The sequence below is a fragment of the Trichechus manatus genome, unplaced genomic scaffold (assembly GCF_000243295.1).
Source record: "Trichechus manatus latirostris isolate Lorelei unplaced genomic scaffold, TriManLat1.0 scaffold00053, whole genome shotgun sequence".
Classification (NCBI taxonomy): domain Eukaryota; kingdom Metazoa; phylum Chordata; class Mammalia; order Sirenia; family Trichechidae; genus Trichechus; species Trichechus manatus.
In genome coordinates this window covers 17263979-17270588 of record NW_004443989.1, presented here as the reverse complement: position 1 = coordinate 17270588, position 6610 = coordinate 17263979, and the positions used below count along the sequence as shown (strand labels likewise).

The following is a 6610-nucleotide window of genomic DNA, read 5'->3' as shown; positions in this document are numbered from 1 at the left end:
TATGCATATAGCTATCTATTCGTGTGATGACTCTTATTTCTCTAGGATATATTCTGAGGTTTGGGATTGCTGGATCATATGGTACTTCTATTTCTAGCTTTTTAAGGAAGCACCAAATCGGTTTCCAAAGTGATTATACCAGGACACTCACGTACTTTCTACTTTAATTTCTGTGCAATGGCAATACTGAGTTGGGAGACTAAAGGATGTCTACAATACCTATATTAAAAGTAACATCAACAAAAATAAAACATAATACTTAGTTTCTAGAAATAAAGAAAGAAAAAAAGAGAGAGATTCACGGACTTCCCAAGGGTTTTTGGATTCCCTGTGAGATGATTCATTATGTCAGTGCATCTGGCAGGTCCAGGGAAGAGGCTCTTGGTGGCTTCATAATACCTTATTTTTGTCACAGTGAAGAGTAAGCTGGGTTACAAAGACCAATTCACTACTTCAGGGGATTATATCAAATTAATCTGGTGTCTCCTAAAACCAGTCTGAAGCCAAAGGCACAACTTTGTAATACTTGGCTAGTGACACTGCCACGTGACAAAAATCCACTGCCATCAAGTCAATTGTGACTCATAATGACTCTATACGACAGAGTAGAACTGCGCCCATAAGGTTTCCAAGGAGCAGCTGACAGATTTGAACTGCCATCCCTTTTGGCTAACAGCCAGACACTTAACCATTGTGACACTAAGGCCCCACTGCCAGGTGAGGGCACTGTAAACCCACATACAACCTCCCTGCTGGAAAGGAGATGCCCTGCAGGGGGTGCTCAAGACGAACCTACCCCAGGGGACTAGCTCCAGGGGAAGTGCAGAGAAAGAATGGGAGGTATTTTCTCTCAGGGTTTGGATTTCCTTTAAAAAAATCTAAAATAAGAATTTGACAAGACTGATGATGTGTCTATAAATATCCTATTCTATTGGGAATATTTAAGACAATGAGTACCACATTTAAAAGGAGGGAGTTTGACTTATAGACATGTAAATAGTGAGAAGATGGACAAGATGGGTTCATTAATTTAGTGGGTCCAAAATTTTAGAAGACATATGAATCCAAAGTGATCAGAAATCAGTTAGTATAGATTAAGAATGATGCACATGAACTGAAAATACAGAAATAATGTGCAAAATTGTATTATGTGGAATTTGGAAATGAAACCCAATGTTATTGAAACACAAATTACTGGAAAAGTTTTTGTAAGCTGTGAGTTAACAAGAGCCCCATAAAATTCCTATTATCAGTGGGATCTGAAACTCAATCCTGGATCACTCATCACAGGGCTGGTCTGAGAACCAAGAGTCTTCTCACTGAACAGCCTGGGGGCTTACAATACCCAGACAAGGGCTTGGGGACATTTTCTCCAAGTGAGGAGCAGATTTCACAGATAACCATGAATCTTTCAGTACCCTCATTCGGGATTACAACAGTTCTTCTCTCAGAATTACTCATAGGCTGTGCTTGATGTCTGAGAGGACTATAGTGAAGTGCATACAACTGGTCAGAAGCAGAACCCCATATGGACCCCAAAAAACCACAGGTGTTTTGTGTTCTAAGCAAAGGTGTGGCCACAAGAAGCAACAGGACCTGTGGGTGTTGTGTCTCACCATGGGAAGAGCTCTGTCTGCACAATTTTTGGAACATTACAGGGAACACATATATCAACAAGCATTAAGACTTTTACTCTCATAATCACATTGCTTCGTAGTACCTGTATCTTCTATCTTCTCAGCTGTGTCAGGCCTTAAGCTACGAAATATTTTGCTTCTTCAACGTATAAATAATATAAGGCCTATTGAGTTAAATATGGATAGGTCTGTGTCCCCAGAGCATCACCAATTAACTACCTCCCCCCCACCAAAGAAGCTTATGAGAGCACAACTCACTCTCCATAGACTGGAGCTACAGAATCGTCTTCTTGGTGGCTGTAGCTACAGGTAAGGAGGTCCAAGTTCCATTATGAGGCGGTGGCTGTGGCCAGTCAAGGGGGATTTCATCCACTTCTCTCTCCTCTCCACAGGTGTCCACTCCCAAGTCCAGTTGGTGCAGTCTGGGGCTGAGGTGAGGAAGCCTGGTGCATCAGTGAAAGTCTTCTGAAACGTTTGTGGATATACCTTCTCCAGTTTCTATATCTACTGGGTGCGACAGCCCTCTGGAAAAGGGTTTGAGTGGTAGAAAGCATCAACTCAAATACTGGTGGAACAAACTACGCACAGAAGTATCAGGGCAGAGTCATCAAGACGGGGAACAAGTCCTCTAGCACAGCCTACATGGAGCTCACAGTCTGAGCTTTGAGGACAGAGCTGTGTATTGCTGTAAGAGACACAGAGTGATAACCACATCCTGAGTATGTTAGAAAACCTGAGAGAGAAGGCAGCTGCATTGGGAGTGAGGAGATGACAGGTGTAGTTTGGGTGACAACTTCTTTAAGTAAATGAGAAAAGGAACCATAGACACATGTATTTACTCTAGTTAATTGGGGAATAATGGAGGCAAACAACATGCATAAATACTGTACAAAATTCTATCATGTGGATTTAGGGAATGAGACAGAAAGTTAATGATAACAAATTATTTATTTATTTAATTGTACTTTTGTTGACGGTTTACAGAACAAATAGTTTCTCATTAAACAGTCAGTACACATATTGTTTTATGACATTTGTTAACCCCACGACATGTCAACCCTCTCCCTTCTTGACTGTTTTTGTTTTTTTTGGTGAAAATGTACATAGCCAAAGATACACCATTTCAAAAATTTCTACATGCACAATTCAGTGACATCGATTGTGTTCTTCCAGTTGTGCTGCTATTCTCACTTTAGATGAAGGTTTACAGAACAAAATAGTTTCTCATTACACATGTTGCCCTGTGACAACGGTTAACAACTCCACTACATGTCAACACTGTCCTTACTCAACCTTGGATTCCATATCACCAGCTTTCCTGTCCCCTTCTGCCTTCTAGTCCTAGTCCCTGGACTGCTGTGCCTCATTGGTCCCATTTGATAACAAAAATTTTTGATGCAACAACTACACTGTAAACGACATTCATTGAGAGGGAAGAAGTTCAAGTTAATAAAGCTGATATAAGCATTGAAACGGAGATTTTTGTTTGAATTTAATTTTTAAAGTCAGTTGAGTAAATATTTTGGGGCACAATTGCTAATCACATATTTACCCTATATTTAACTCCACAAGAAATTGTTATATTCTCTTACGAAGCAATAGCACTATTTTACATTTCCTTAGCAATTAATAATTCCAGGTGCCCCATATTCTTGTCAGTATGCTGTTCATAGTATTTTTTATTTTGGTCATTCTGATAGATTAGTAGTGCTATCTGGTGGTTGCTTTAATTTATATTTCCCTAATGAAAGATCACTTTGAATATCTTTCAGTATCTTTTGGGTGATAGGTCTGTTAAGATCTTAACCCCTTCATTTTTTTCAAATTACATTGTTTTCCTTTATTCACTTTTAAGTCTCCTTGAATATTCATGATACAATTCCTTTACAAAACAGATGATTTACAAATATTTCTCCTGATTGTAACTTGACTTTTCATTCCCTTAACAATGTTTTTTGCAGAAAAAATATTTTGGTTTTGATATGATCTGATTTGTCAATGTTTTTACTTTCCTGGGTCATGATTTTGGTGTTAACTCTAAAAACTCATTGTCAAAGCCAAGGTTATCCCAAATTTTCCTTTGTCTCTAAGCATAGAACATACTCAAGATATAGGGAATTAAGCATCATATTTTTGAAGTGAGGAGTGTCTATGGAAATTATTTGAAATTCTTCTGTATGGAATGTTTGTTTCTTTTCCTCCATTTGTTTTATTTTTCCATCATTTACTAAAGCCATTATGGACTCATGGGTATTGATTTTACACTTCGTGTTATATTCCAAAGCTATATTATTTTGTTGTTTTTCAAAATCGTCCAGTTTTTTTAACCATTGAGAGTTCTTTCAGTTTGGTTCCCATCATATGTCACTCATTTAATTTTTCAGCTACACTGTACATTTGTAGTGGTTTCAAAATTTTTAAAGCATACACCGGTGAAGAAAACAAAATATATCAACTAGAGAACAGTTTTTCCGTGCAGTTCCTTTTGCCTTTCATTTTACAGACTGCATTCATTTGTAAAGTTACTTAGGTTAACATTTCTCCCCTAACACATTCAGATATTTGTTTCATACATTTGTAATACAATTTTTTTTGCTACAGCCTGTATTCCATCCTGGTATCTCTGACCTCTTAATTGATTATTTTTAAAAATTGCATACATAATGGCTCATTCTTGTGCTATGCAGTTCTATGGCTTTTTATAAATGCAAATTGTCATCCTCCCACCATGGAAGTAGCATACAGAAGGTTTTCATCAGTTTTAAAACTCCTTGTGCTTCACCTATTGAACACCCTCTTTCCAAATTCCTATGATTCGTTTGTCATGTCTATAGTTTTGCCTTTTCCAGAATGTAATATTGAAACCATATAATACATAGCCTTTTCATTTTGGCTGCTTCCATTTCATGACTTAATACTTCATTTATTTTTATCACCAAATTATATTCCATTGTATGGATTACCACCGATTGTTTTCTCATTCACATACCAAATGACATCTTGATTGATTCCATTTTTGGCAATTATGTATGAGACTACTCTAAATCATTATTGTGCATATTTTTGGGTGGGTGTACATTTTCAACCTATGTAGATAAATACCTAGGAGCACAATTACTGGAAAAAATGGTAAAACTATGTTAAGCTTTATATAAACTGTCAGATTGACCCTCAAAGTACCTATAACAGTTTGCATTCCAGTTATCGATTAATGAGATTTCTTGCTGCTCTGCATAATTGCCAGCAAAGGGCAATGTAAAGATTTTGTTTTTTTAACATTTAGTCTATTAGGTTAATAGTACAATCTCCTTGTTTTAATTTGCATTGTCCAAATGAGAAATTATTTGATAATATTTTTGTATGCTTATTTTCATTATCATGGGTTCTTTGGTTAGATGTCTTTTCATGTCTCTGCACATTTTTTAATTTTTTAAATTTTATTTTCTTATCTGTAACTTTTCAAAGCATTGGTTGCCCACTGGTTAAGAGCTATGGCTGCTAAACAAAAAGTCAGCTGTTAGAATCCACCAGCCATTCCCTGGAAATCCTATAGGGGCAGTTCTACTCTGTCCTATAGGGTCACTGAGAGTCAGAATCGACTTGACGTCAAAGGTTTTTTTTTCACTGACTTTAAACAGTAATTTTCTATTTTGACTAAAATTCATTTATAAAAGAGAAAATTTGTAAATATTTTCCCCAGGTCTGATAAATGTCATTTCATTCTAATGTTAGGAACTTTTTTTCAGGATCAAAGTTTTTAATTTTGATGACTCCCAATTTATCAATCATTTGTTTTGTATAATGTGTTTTTGGAGTTGTATCTAAAAACTGATTACCAAACTTAACATCATGTCCACATTCTCCTAAATTTCATCTATTTGTTTTAAGACTTTGTCTATTACATTTAGGTCTATAATATATATAGAAATGAAGGCATATATATATATATATATACACACACAGACATACACATTTATAAGTATGTAAAACCCATTGCCAAGTAAAGGAAAAAACTCCACAGTGTTGTGGCATAAAGGAGTGAAAAAAGAATAAGCTTGGAATGTTTTTAGGGACTAAGATCAGCAACATTTTGTTGGCCAAAAGACTTTGCAGCATGCATGTCAGCTGAAGGAAAGACAACTATACACAGTAAGGGAGGTGAAGTAAGGCAGATGAGAGTGTGTTACCTCAGCATGTTCTTGGGGAGGATGAATTTGGGAAGGTTCTTGCAAATGAGAAGATGTCTTGGACATAGGCGGAAACAGTGGCTGTCTCCAATAGAATAGGGAAGGAAAGAGAGATGGATATTAACAGAGAAATGAGATAAAGAGGCTTAGAAAATAAAACCCCAAAATCATGGAAGAAGAAAGAGCAGGGGCTTAAAGTCAACAGTGAGAGGGAAGAAAAAGATAGACTAAAAAATGAACTGTGCAAAATAAGATCAGAACTTAAAGTTGGAAATTTCTGTTGTATAAATTCATAAAATGTATCCTGGAACATTTGCTAAAGGCATGGCTACACAAGCTTTTGCCAGAGATATTAGTTCTATAGCTAATGGATATAATCAACAGCCACAACAGAAATCCTATCAGTTAGACTAAAAAGGAGAGACAGAGGACAAAATGAAGTAAAGTAGTGTTCCTCTTGGAAATCTACAGGCAGGAACCAGGTCAATGGGATGTCTTGGTTCTGAACATTTGTTGTCCTCCAAGAAAAAGAAGACATCATCCTGTTAGTTGTACAGAGATCAGAAAAACTGTCTGAGGGACCAAGGGATACCTCCATTTCAGAGGGTGAACAAACTGCCTCCGATGTGTTGAATAATTTCTAAGAGTCTAAACAAAGTTAAAACGATGCCAGAGTTTTTTTTTTCCTTCCTTTTTTTATAAATTGTACTTCACGTGAAGGCTTACAGAACAGATAATTTCTCATGAAACAGTAGTACACATATTGTTTTATGACATTGGTTAACA

General features: G+C 36.5%; 1 pseudogene; it reads left to right on the top strand.

Annotated features, from left to right (window-relative positions):
- The first annotated feature begins 1148 nt into the window (after window positions 1-1148).
- The window catches only part of LOC101347002 (immunoglobulin heavy variable 1-69-like), a 48826-nt pseudogene continuing 43364 nt past the window's right edge, over window positions 1149-6610 (top strand).